Raw genomic sequence first — 13,356 nt, 5'->3', positions numbered from 1 at the left:
TAGTGAGTCCGCACACTTAGTGCTATATAATCAACTCGCACACTTAGTGCTATATGATCAAACTCGCACACTTAGTGCTGTACAAATTTTAAACCCGCACACTTAGTGCCATTCTCATGATCACAAATGTTTATACCCGCACACTTAGTGCCGAAATCAACAACTCAATACATCTCACCTCTTTCCTTTTCATTCAATACTTTCATCACCACATACATACATGTATATAAATTTATCATTCCTTTCGGCATAATTACATAGACATTATGTCTATTTAAATCAATACAAAATATATGCTTAGTGACCTACCTTGTGTGGTGTAAAATAATTCCAAGTCGGCTACTCGATGACCTTCGATTTCCCCTTGTTGGACGCCTCTCCTTTAGGATCTTGAGCTTAAACAAATAAATTAACTCATTCAACCGCTTTGCTACACATATTGATATTCACAATTTTTATCTTGCTACCTCATGCTCTTAGCTATTCGGCTCATAACTATATGCTATAGCCCTACTATCAATACTCCAATCACTCATGCATATATATATATATGGCCGAATGTACAAAGCATAGACTCATCATCACCTATGCTCTTAATTTGATGGCCGAATATGCATACATGTATATACACTATTAATCAATCACTAACATTGCACTTCACCTTAATAGCTAGCTTAGCAAACCTCGATTTAACACATAATTGTTCATAACACAACTTAAGCATACTCTCCATTCCATCAATTCCAAAACTTAATGTCTTACTCAAAAATGCTAAAAAGAAAATCCAAGAGTCATCAATCCACCATCACATGTATCATTAACAAGCTTCATATTTAACATGCAATGGCATTAACACAAAATCCACCTTGGCCGAATACCTCCCCCATGACATAGCAAGAATTTGAACCATGGGCTAATAAGAACATCAAGTTAGCAACCAAAAACATGCATGAATCTCATGGCACAACATCAAACATACCTTAATCTTGATACAAGTATGGCCAAACCTCTTCCTAATCCTCTTCCAAACCAAACATGAAGCAAGAACTCCTCTTCTTCCTTAGAATTTTCGGTCAAGAGAGAATGAAAAGGATGAACAAATTTTTTTTCTTTTCTTTTCTTCAACTCACGGCAAGGGGGGGGGGGGAAACACTCACCATTCTTGTAACGCCCCAAAAATTGGGCCTAGAAGAGTTGGGCTTTGAGTCTGGGATTCGGATAGAAGAAAACCGGATATTGAGAAGTTTTGAATATTACTAGTGTTTAAATATATATATTGATAAAATATTTATGTTAGTACTAATATTTTAATTTTTATGAAAATTATTATCATTATAATTATTAGATACAAATATATTTATACAATTATTGTTGTTAATTTAGTGTTTAAATTAACATATTATCAAAAAAATTTTACTGTATCTATTTTCATTGATTTATGGAAATTATAATTATTATTATTAGGAAAAAATTTATATATATTATCGTATTTGAAATCTTCATTATTATGGTTATTATTATTATTATTATTTTAGTTTTTAAATAAATTTAGAAGTATTTAAAGTGTGGGAAAAATTCGGACCAAGACTCTAGCAAAAAAATTATTATTTTTGCTTCTTTAGGGGATCTGGACATTAAGGTTTATTAATAAGTTAGGCTAAAATTAGACATAAGGAGGAGTCTGGCCCAGTGGTTAGGAGTGTTGGGCAGCAGAAAGGGAACTGAGGTTCGATAGCCAACGTGCGCAAATTGGTTTTTTTTTTAGTATACAGGTTGCGGTTGGAATAGGCCTTAAAGGAAGTTACGAATGAAGTTTGACACAAAGAGAGCCTATGGTGCAGTGACAAGCAACGTATGTGTGTGTTAAAGAGGTCGCAGGTTCGATTCCGTACGTGAGCGAATCCTGTTTTATTTTTAAAGTGGGCCAGAACTGAAGCAGGTAAGGTTTATAATTTATTGTGACCATATATTAGCAAGGAAGGAAGCCTGGTGCAGTGGCCAGCAGCATGGGCGTGGGCGCTAGGCGGACGGAGGTCTGGGGTTCGAGTCCAGGCGAAGGTATGTTTTAATGTTATATTTTTAAAATGAAAGAGACTTCAGCAGGTAACCTTTAAGATAAAAGGTGACGGTATATTATTGAAAACAAATGCCCGTCCCAGTGGCCAGCAGCGTGCTGGGCAACCTGGGGGTCCTAGGTTCGATCAGCGCTATGCGCAAAAGGGTGATTCTTTTTGCTGAACATGCGTGGGAAGGACCGTATGGAATTGAAACGGTACCAGCTGGAGGAGTGAGTGGGGGACTGCTGCTCAGCAGTGGGAGTTTGAATTAAATTCAAACTTTGATTATGGCCATGAATTAAGGAGATAAGGAAGGAATTAAAATTGGAAAAGGATTTTATTTTATTTTATTCTAATCTTAATCTTATTTCTTTTTGCTCTTATTCTTTTCTATTTTTCCCAAAAGCTGAACAATTTTCTCATTTTTTTTAATTATTTTCTTTCCTTCTCTCATCTATTCCCCTCTTTTCTTTTCTTTCTCCTCTTGCCAATTGTTCTTAAGCTAATCCCTCTATTTTCTCTTTTGTTATTTCTTCCAAAAACTCTCTACCTCTCATTCTTCCTCTCTTTCATTTATAGTAAAAGCTGAACCGATCATTCTTTTCATTGCTAACCGAATATCAACAAGCCAAATCCCGAAGAAGTCAAAGGAAGTCGATTTCTTTATAAAGGTATACACTTGTTCTTTTTCTTTTTAGCCGATTCTTGTTATTTTAAAAGCCTTTCAACTCTTTTGTCAACACCCTTTTGGTCCATAACCACTTTTCTTCAAATGACCCAAAAGCCAAAAGCACAAAGACCCTTGGGTGACTTGGTGGCCGATTCGTAGGATCCTTGTGGTACGGGTTCTGCTAGTGTTTTAGAGCTGGGACTGCGTTGAATCGGAGTTAACACGGGATTGAAACCGTTTGGGTAAGTGAACCTTGGTAAGTGCTCGTAGCTTTAATCAATTCAATATTAGGGAGGTTAAGAAAAGCCGAAACCTCTCTAGTTTAGGGAGATGGCTGAATATGGGCATAGACTCTATGGGGTCTTCTTTTAATATTTTTGGTTTATTTATTGAAGGAGCAGCAAGGTGTAGTGTCGATTTGGAGTAGCTTGGATCGCCGGAGTAGCTAGGCCTAGTCATCAATCGCGACAAAGGTAAGGTGCCTAAGGCCATTATGGATGGTGGCCGAATGTGTAAGTGTTAATATTGGAAAGTTCTTAATTTGGTTCAATTATTGCGAGCTGATCTATTTAACAATTGATTATAGGAGAAATCGTGTAGGAGATCTCGTCAAGGAATATCGCAAATCAGGTGTGTAACGAACCCTTTCATAGCTTAAAGCGATAAAATGCGAAAAGTCAAATGTCAAATTCGGCATTTCGAGGACTTGTGAGCAAGTTTAACGCTCACTAGTTAGTTAGAATCGATGAGACGGTGATCGAGAACAATGGAAACGGTAAGAATGTGATTTTTGGCGTTCTTGGTAAGTTGGGCCTCGAGGGGCTGAAGTGGGGCCCATTAGGCTTTCGGGCCCATTTGGGAAAAAAATTGGTAGAAAACGGAAATCTGTTATATGGCATGATAAGACTGTTAAAACCGTTATGGAATATAGGCTAAATGGGCCTAGATGACAAAATTGGCTAAGTAGGGCCCATTAGGGTTTTAGGCCCAATAACTCGATTTCGCTAAAATGGGCCGTAATCACTTGTTTGCACCCATGGATTGTTAGTAATCGTTAATGAACATGGAAACCCTAATTTTGGTAAAATTATGAGATTACCCTTATACCATGAAAATGACCGTTTTGCCCTAGGTAAAATGACCATTATACCCCTAGGGTTTATGTATGATTTTAATACATGGGATTTTGATAAATATGGTATGTATGAGATGCACATGACATGTATGATATGCACATGATATGTATGATATGCACATGATGTAATCATAAGCGCATTGGGTTGGGTTTTATATGGATGGAGGAAGTGAAAAGGGCTTATGCCCTGTTATCAAAAGGGCTTATGCCCTGTTATCAAAAGGGCTTATGCCCTAGTTATAAAGGGCTTATGCCCGATTATTGAAAGGGCTTTTGCCCAGTTATTAAAAGAGGCTAGGCCTCTAGTTATATGATAAAGCTATCTTTGCCGGTGGAGAGTTTGGCGGGGTGGGTCGAGTTAATCCCACATGGTGTGTTGGTTGGTACGGTGGAGAGTAGCGGATGGTGGGTTGAGTAGTCTCCCAAATGGGTTGCATTCTTTCATTGAAATTATATGTGACATTGAAATGGGCCTAAGGGCCATACCGTTTCTGAGAAAGGCTTGCCCAAGAATATGAAATATGAAAAGGCTTGACCCAGTGTTATGGAATATGAAACATGAAAAGGGCTATGGCCCAAGATATGTTGAGATTGGATTTGGGCTTAGACCCAACAGTATTATTGTTTTGGGCTCTGAAAGGGCTTGTTGCACTCGAGTTTCCAAACTCACCCCCTTTCCTTAACCTTGCGGTGAGCCTTGATGTGGGGACTTGGTAGGAGAGGATTCAGAGTGGTACGGTGATCATCTTTGGGCTTTTAAATAAGTGTTGGTTTTCATTTAATTTCCTTTAATTATTATTTATTTTGGGTTGTAATAAGGCCAATTTTAACTTTCCTTTTATTTCTTTTTGAATTATTTTAATTTTAATAACTTTAAAAAATTGGTTAATAATTATTCAAATGGGCTAGACTTAGGGCGTGTTTTCAAAATGATACTTGTTTTCAAAATATCTCAACACCACGATTAATCGATTTATCAAAGACGTCCACTTAAACAAATTTAAACTCGATATAACAAAGTGTGGCTATGGTTGTGGGCATGTCTAGGATTGGATCCAATTAAAGAGCTTGGTACTTAAGCGACCTTCATGGCTCACCTCCTCTGTCTCGGATACCTACACGGTGCCCAGCTTCCATACACTTTGTTAACTCAATAAAATGTATGGTTTTAAAACACTAAAACGGGCGTGGGTTTTCAACTCCAATGTGACACGTCGATTCGCCATAACGTCTGGGCCGGGTTTGGGGTGTTACATTTAGTGGTATCGAGCCTAGGTTGCAACAACTCGGTTGTGGATCGGGTCCAAAATTTTTTCAAAACTTAGGCCTAAGAAGGGTATTTTTGGAGATGGTTTTGAAAAGTTCATTTTAAAGATATTTTATGAGTATATTTGTGATGACCGAAAGTGACCCTAGTCGGAAAGCGGTTTGGGACCGCTAAACCGAGTCACTAAATTATTTGAGTATGATAGTTACTGTCTAAATATGTGAATATGCATGTGTGAAAATTTCTTAATTGAATTTTTTTGCTTAATTATAGGTGAATTTTAGTGATTAGGACTTATGTGAGAAAATTTAGAAATGTGCTAGGCAAATGTAAGGTGGCCTATTAATACATGTGGGGAAATGGTTGTCCTTGCATGTCAAATAACCCCTTTCCTAAGGTGAGTGGCGGCCATGACAAGGTGATGGGCAAGGAAAACATGTCCTAGACATGTTGGCCTAGTGCATGATGTAAGGGAGAATAAAGAAATGAAATTGGAAAAAAAAGGAATATGATGAAAACAAAAGAAAAAAAAAGTGTCCATTCTCTCAATTTTCTTTGCATGGCCGAATGTACTAAGAAGAAAGGGGGGGAAAGCTTGAGAAAATCAGCCATGGGAGCTTACTAGACTAAGGTGTTTTGATACAAGAAGGTATGTTTTATGCCACTCTTGAAAATGCATGCATAGTTTGGAGGATTGGTTCAAATTTTTCCTTGAATCTTGGATCGAAACTAAGTTGTTAGGTGAGTTAAATTTCGCCAAGAATGTTGTATTTCCTAATTAGTGTTTTGATGTTGTTGTGATGAAAGCATGGAGATGAGTGAGTTGAATGTTTAACAAAAGGAGATTTTTGTGCCATTGAGTTCTTGTTGTTATGTGTGTATGTGCATGAGTATTCGGCCATGCTATAAAATTTATGTTGCAAAATGATTTAATGCTTAATGTGATATATAATAGTACTTGTGAATGAGCTTGAGAGCACCTAAATTATTAGTTGGAAGTGCCGAATGTAGTCTTGGATGAATTTTAAAGAACAAAGAAATTTTGGGTGACTAGAGGTCAAGGACATTCGGCCAAAGGCTTGTGTGCTAGCAAAATTTGGCCTAGATGGGGTAAATGTTAAGTGTTAAATGCAATGGAAATGCTAGATTAATGTTGCACATTCGGCTATAGTTAGGCATGTTTATGATCTCATTTAGACGATTAGACATAAAAAGGGTGGTAATGAGGTTGAAAATTGTTGAATGGCTATTTGGGTAATGAATGTAGCATTCGGCCATATGGGGTAAAAATGGGTCAAATGTTCGTGAAATAAAACTTTGTGAATTGATGAATCAATGATGATAGTATTGTTGATGTCATGTATATATGTATAAATATTTGGCAAGACGGTTAAACTAGTTAATTTATTGATTAGCTCAAGAAGCTAGAGGGGGAGAATCAAGCAAAAGCAAAGGAAAGAACATCGAATAGCCGAGTTGGAACCATTTTACCCAACACAAGGTAAGTCATTAAGCATATATTTGGTATTGATTTAAATGATCATAATATATATGCAATTGTGTTTAATGAATTGATGTGTAAATGGAAATGTATGTGTATGGAATGATGCCATCGTTGAATGTATAAAGGTGGTAAATTGCATAAAGTATTGGTCTCGGCACTAAGTGTGCGGGTATAAATGGACACGGTGACAAGATTGGCACTACGTGTGCGGGTTTAAAATTTGTACAGCACTAAGTGTGCGAATTTGATTATATAGCACTATGTGTGCGAGCTGATTTTATAGCACTAAGTGTGCGGATTCACTATATGCTCTTGCATTACAATTGGCACTGAGTGTGCGACATTATCGAGTTAATCCCGGACAGCAGATCGGGTAAGTACCTTGAGCTCATGACGAATAGGCAATATGTTCATGCTCGGGGTTGAGCTTGGTAAGCTTTAAATCTATGTGATGATTGCAATTGTATGATTGTGGTGAAAATGAGTTGGTGTGTGAAAATGCCTCAAATATCTTATTGTATAGAATATGAAATGTGGATGTATGACTTGGTATGAGATTGAACCGAAAGGTCCGAGGAATTATGGTATAGTTTCGATATGGATGGAGTACCTAGCCTCGTTTATCGTTTCATGTTGTGATAATTTTATTGATGGATGGTTGATGAATGCTTATGACTTACTGAGTTATAAACTCACTCGGTGTTTTCTTGTCACCCATTTTAGGTCTCTTGGACTTGTATCGTTTGCGTGCTCGGAACCGTCGTTGAAGTCATCACACCGGCTGGAAATCTTTTGGTATTGTCTTCGTAGTTGAACTAGGAGAACATTTGGCATGTATAGGCTATTTTGTTTTGTTGAATTGTGGGTTGTAAACTTTAAGCCATGCGAAAATGGCCTATGTGGTCGGTTGAGTGTGATTCTAAAACCTATGGTCACGAGCCTTAGATACCTTAATTTTGATAAGGTGGCCATAGTTGCATTATGTATGATGAAATAGTTGGCCATGGAAGAATTATGAAATAGTCATTGTTTGCTTTAGTAACAGATGCTGCCAGCAGCAGTGAGGTGAGATGGAAAAATCACTAAAAATAGTAGAAGTAGAATTAAATAGTGAATAAATAATGAAATTGAACCTTGATGAATCTATTTTCATATGGACGAAACAAAACGATCATATGAGCCGTATTTTAAGAGATATTCTAGATTTCGTGAGACAGGGCCAGAACTGTTTCTGGATCCTCTGTTTCGAATTTAAAAATTTACCATAAATTATCAAGAAACAATTAGGAGTCATGCGTTATATGCATAGATTCCCCTTTGAGTCTAGTTTCATTAGAAACAAACGGCATGAGCATTGGAGCTCTGTACGAGATGATATCCAGGTCGTAATGCACAAAGGTCAGTGTAGTCGAACTCTGAAACAGGGGTGACTTTAACTAATAAACTGTACTAATTCGCTTGACCAAAAATTCTAGAAAAAAATTTGTAGATGGGATTATGAGTCTAGTTTCAGGGAAAATTGACGGAACTGATTTTCAAGTTCTGGAACTCGAGATATGACTTTTAAGGTGACAGTGACGCAGTTAGCTAGCTTGCCTGGAACAAAAATTAAACATTTCAAAGAGAGGAATAAGGGAAGTAAGCCCGGTAACACCACGTAGTCAAATCCGGTGACGGTCACGGGTTTGGGGCGTTACATTTAATTGGTATCAGAGCTATGGTTTAGTCGGTTCTAGGACTACCATAGCGCGTGTGAGTCTAGCTATACATGCCAAATTGTTAGTGCTTAATAATGTGATGACTTGACGGTTGAAATTTTTGTTTTGATTAGCAATGGAACCCGGTAGAGAGACCCTTGGCGGATGACGTTGAAAGTGTAGCGGCTGCTCCGCGCAAGGGACACCACTGTTGAGCCTCGGTCATCCGCGAATAATCAAAATGAAGGGGCGAAACAAGCCTTCTTCACCATGATGAATGAGTGGGTCGCACAATATGCCCGAACCAATCCGGCTGTCCAACCATTCCCGAATTTAAATACTCCACCCCAAGAGCCCGCAATGCCTCCAATTACCGATCCTGTGAGGCTGAGTAAACCACCTGTGGACTTGATTAGGAAGCGTGGGGCCGAGGAGTTTAAGGCCATAGTTACTGATGATGCCGAAAGGGCCGAGTTCTGGCTTGATAACACCATTAGAGTGTTCGATGAACTATCATGCACACCCGATGAATGTCTTAAGTTTGCTATATCCTTGTTGCGAGACTCAGCCTACTATTGGTGGAGGACCTTGATTTCCATAGTCCCAAAGGAACAAGTTACTTGGGATTTCTTTCAAATGGAATTTCGGAAGAAATATATTAGTCAACGGTTCATCGATCAGAAGCGTAAGGAATTTTTGGAGCTCAAGCAAGGCCGTATGACAGTATCTGAATACGAACATGAGTTCGTAAGACTTAGTCGGTATGCTCGGGAGTGTGTGGCTGATGAGGTTGCTATGTGCAAAAGATTTGAAGAAGGATTGAATGAAGATTTAAAGCTGCTAGTGGGTATTTTGGAGATAAAGGAGTTCGTAACACTAGTCGAACGAGCCTGCAAGGCGGAAGAACTTGGAAAGGAGAAGAAGAAGGCTGAATTTGAAGCAAGAGATTATCGTAAAAGATCGGCGAGTAAAGCTCCGTTCTCGACCGTAAAGAAATTCAGGGAGGACACTAGTAAGTCGAGGGCGACTGCGGGAATTTCCATCAAAGCCCGACCATCGACGGACTCCCGAGCTACTTCGGTAGCTAGTGTGGGCAATAATCGTCAAGAGAAACCTGAATGCCCCCAATGTGGAAGACGACACCTAGGTGAATGTTGGGGTAAGTCCTGTTAATAGGGCCTGTTATGGATGCGGTTCGAGGGACCACTTCATTAGAGATTGCACGGAGCTAGATGAGAGGAATAAGACGCAAGGTGCAAGACTTAGTGGAACGACGGCTGGAGGTAGGCCCCCGAGAATTTCTGGAGGTAGGGGTGGTAATCAGAGAGGAGCCTCTAATACTGGCTGTCCGATCCGAGACCCGTGCTCTGCTAGAGCATATGCCATCCAGCGCACGAGAGGAGGCATCCTCCCCGACGTTATCTTTGGTACTTTTACTCTCTTTGATACTAGTGTGATTGCATTGATTGACCCGGCTCTACTCATTCATATGTATGTGAAACCTTAGCATCCAAGAAGACTCTACTGTTGAGTCTCTCGAGTTAATAATTCAAGTGTCAAACCCTTTGGGTCAATACGTATTCGTTGATAAAGTGTGCAAGAGATGCCCCTAATAATTCGAGAATCTGCTTTTCCTACCGATCCGATGCTTCTACCATTTGATGAATTCGATGTTATTCTTGGTATGGATTGGTGACCGTACATGATGCGATGGTGGATCGCAAAAGGAAAACCATTGGTTTGAGGAGTGCAAATAATGAGGTAGTCCGAGTCGAGTCTACTGATTTAAAAGGAGTGCCAGCGATAATATCTTCTATGACCGCCCGGAGGTATGTGAAAAAGGGGTGTGAAACATCCCTTGCGTATGTTTTTGAAAGTAAAGAGACGGAAAGGAAACTCGAATCGGTACCAGTGGTTTGTGAGTATTCAGATGTTTTTCCTGAGGAGTTACCGGGATTGCCACCGGTTCGAGAAGTGGAATTTGTAACACCCCGAGCCCGAGACCATCGCCGGTGTCGGACGCGAGGGGTTGACGAGCTAAATCCCCTTAAAGTACCGACCAATTTGGCATTTCCAGACAGGCTGGAAAACTGCATCACTGTCGCCTTAAAAATCATATCTCGAGTTTCAAAACTCAGAAACTGATTCCGTAAATTTTACCTGAATTTAGACTCATATATCCTTCCATGGATTTATTTCTAGAATTTTTGGTCTGGCCAATTGGTACAGTTTATTAGTTAAAGTCACCCATGTTACAGGGATCGACTGCTCTGACCTTCGCGCGTTAGAACTTGAATATCTCTCTGTACAGGGCTTTAATACTGGTACCGTTTGTTTCTAATGAAACTAGACTCAAAATGGAATCTGTAAATATAAGGCATGACTTCTAATTCTTTCTGGATAATTTATAGCAAATTTTTAACGTCGCGACAGGGGACCCAGAAACCGTTCTGGCCCTGTCTCACAATAACTTTAATATCTCTTAACAAGTAACTCCTATGACCGTTTCGTTTCTTCCATATGAAAGTAGACTCATCAAGGTTAATTTACATAACTTATTCACTATTTAATACCATTCCTACAAATTTTGGTGATTTTTCAAAACCACACCACTGCTGCTGCCAGCATCTGTTTTCAAGGTAACCTTTACCTATTTCATGATTTCCACGATTCAATAGGCCCTTTTGCATACATAGCACAAGTGTGATCATGATTAACCATTCCAATGGCTAATCTTTTCAAAACCATTCCATACCCCATAATGATCATCATACAAACGATTATAGAATCATACTAACAATGTATCTAAGCCATTTTCGCATGGCTATCCAAGCTTACATAAAACCGAAAGGTACATGACCTTCTACAATAGGGTAGTCCTATACATGCCATTTCAAAGTTCAACCAAAATTATACCCAAAATGGAGGCTTTGATAGTGTAGATGACTTGACTTTAATGATCCCGAATCCGATCGCTAACGAGCAAAATCTATAAAACAGAGAGCCAAAGCAACGGGGTAAGCATTTTTATGCTTAGTAAGTCTCAAGCAATAAAATCAGCTTTAACTAAGGCATTACATTCACATAGCCAAATGAATCATTTCATTAATACACATTCACATAATCATACTTACTTCACACTTCATCATTGTATACTTTCACAAGATATCAACCAATTCAATAGCTGAAAATTTGTTAGTCGATTGAGCGAATGTTACTCAAACATATCGACTTTTCCAATGCACATATAAACATACCTTTTCCTTTGGGCTTTTCGAGCGTACTAATTAAATTTATTACAGCAACCAACGCTCACCTTCAGCCCAAGCTTCTTGAATACAACCGGATATAACCACATGCACGAATGCCTTGGTCTTAGCCCGGATAGAACGACTTGCACAAATGCCTTGGTATTAGCCCGGATTTAACAACTTGCACGAATGCCTTGGTCTTAGCCGGATGTGGTCACTAGCACAATGGCCTTGGTCTTAACCGGATATAATTACTAGCATAAATGTCTTGAGACTTAGCCGGATATCATTCAATTGCTGATGCACACACATACATCAATAATCATTACACATCCATGTTTCATTTTCGTTACTAAGGCTCAAACACAAACATATCACTTGCATAATCGCCCGGGACTTAGCCGGGTATCATTCAAATACTCATACACACATAAATCAATAATCATTACATCCATATTTCATTTCACATAATTGAGTAGGGTCATTTCTTGAGGACTTACCTCGGATGTTGTCGAACAACCGACGGCTAATCGATCACTTTTCCTTCCCTTATCCAATTGTGGTCCTCTAAGCTCTTGAGCTAATTCAAACAAATTCAATTCATTAAAGTCTCGCTTGCTAGCCTTGGCGAATACACATATCATTGACTCAACATCACATAACTAAGCACTTTAGTCAATTTTCTTTAATTACGCACACATTCTACCTTAGCTCACAACAAGGTAGCCGATTACCTAAGTCAAGAATAGGCATCATTAAGCTTGCCTCTAACGAATGCATGCACAATAATTCCCCCATGTGGCCGATTATACTTAGTCATACTTGCACAAAATCAACAATAAATTGCAAGATTTTCACATCATATGTGTACTAGGCCGATTGTACATGCAAATTTCACAACATTCTTCAACAAATTTCTTCTTTAAACAACATATTTATCACTTTCTTCATAATCAAAATATCATGTGCAATCATATATACACATATAGGTGCAAGGCAATTTCAAGGTGTCCATAGCCATCCAAAACACAAATTTTTACTAACATGCAAGAAGCATGAACCATGCTCATGAATGCATCATGGCGAATACATCACAATCATGCCCTTTCAACTTCAATCATGGTTAAACAAAAGAAAACTCAATGTCTTACTCAAGATGGCTACAAAGAAATTTCAAGAATAGAAAATCCATCATTGCATGCATCATTAGCAAGCTTCACATTTAGCATGCAATGGCTTTAACACAATAACAACTTTGGCCAAATACCATTCCCATGGCATAACAAGGATTTGAACCATGGCTAACATGAACATCAAGTTAGCAACTAAAACATGCATGAAACTCATAACACAACCTCATACATACCTTACTCTTGATGCAAGTTTAGCCAAATTTCCTTCTAGATCTCTTCTAAACAAAGAAAATGAAGCAAAATCTCTTCTTCCTCTTAGTATTTTCGGCCAAAAGGAGAGAACAAGGATGAACAAAATTTTTTGTTTTCTTTCTTAGTTACTGCAATGGGGGCATCCATGCTCATCTTTTTTTTGTTCATTTCTTTAATGCTAATTCTTATTTTATTTCTTCATACATAACTCACTAACCAAACATGTTGGAAACATGTTTCCCTTGCCCATCAACACCTACCTTGGCGTACCACTATGCTTCTTTTGGGGAAATTTGACATGCAAATCCCTTATTTTTGCATGCATGATCAACTAGTCATCCCACATCTTCCCATCATACTTTCAAAGTTTACTACTAGGCCCTTTCTAGT

This window comes from Gossypium arboreum, chromosome 5 (assembly GCF_025698485.1).
Source record: "Gossypium arboreum isolate Shixiya-1 chromosome 5, ASM2569848v2, whole genome shotgun sequence".
In the NCBI taxonomy this organism is placed as follows: Eukaryota; Viridiplantae; Streptophyta; class Magnoliopsida; order Malvales; family Malvaceae; genus Gossypium; species Gossypium arboreum.
Note: the sequence above shows the minus strand (reverse complement) of the source record.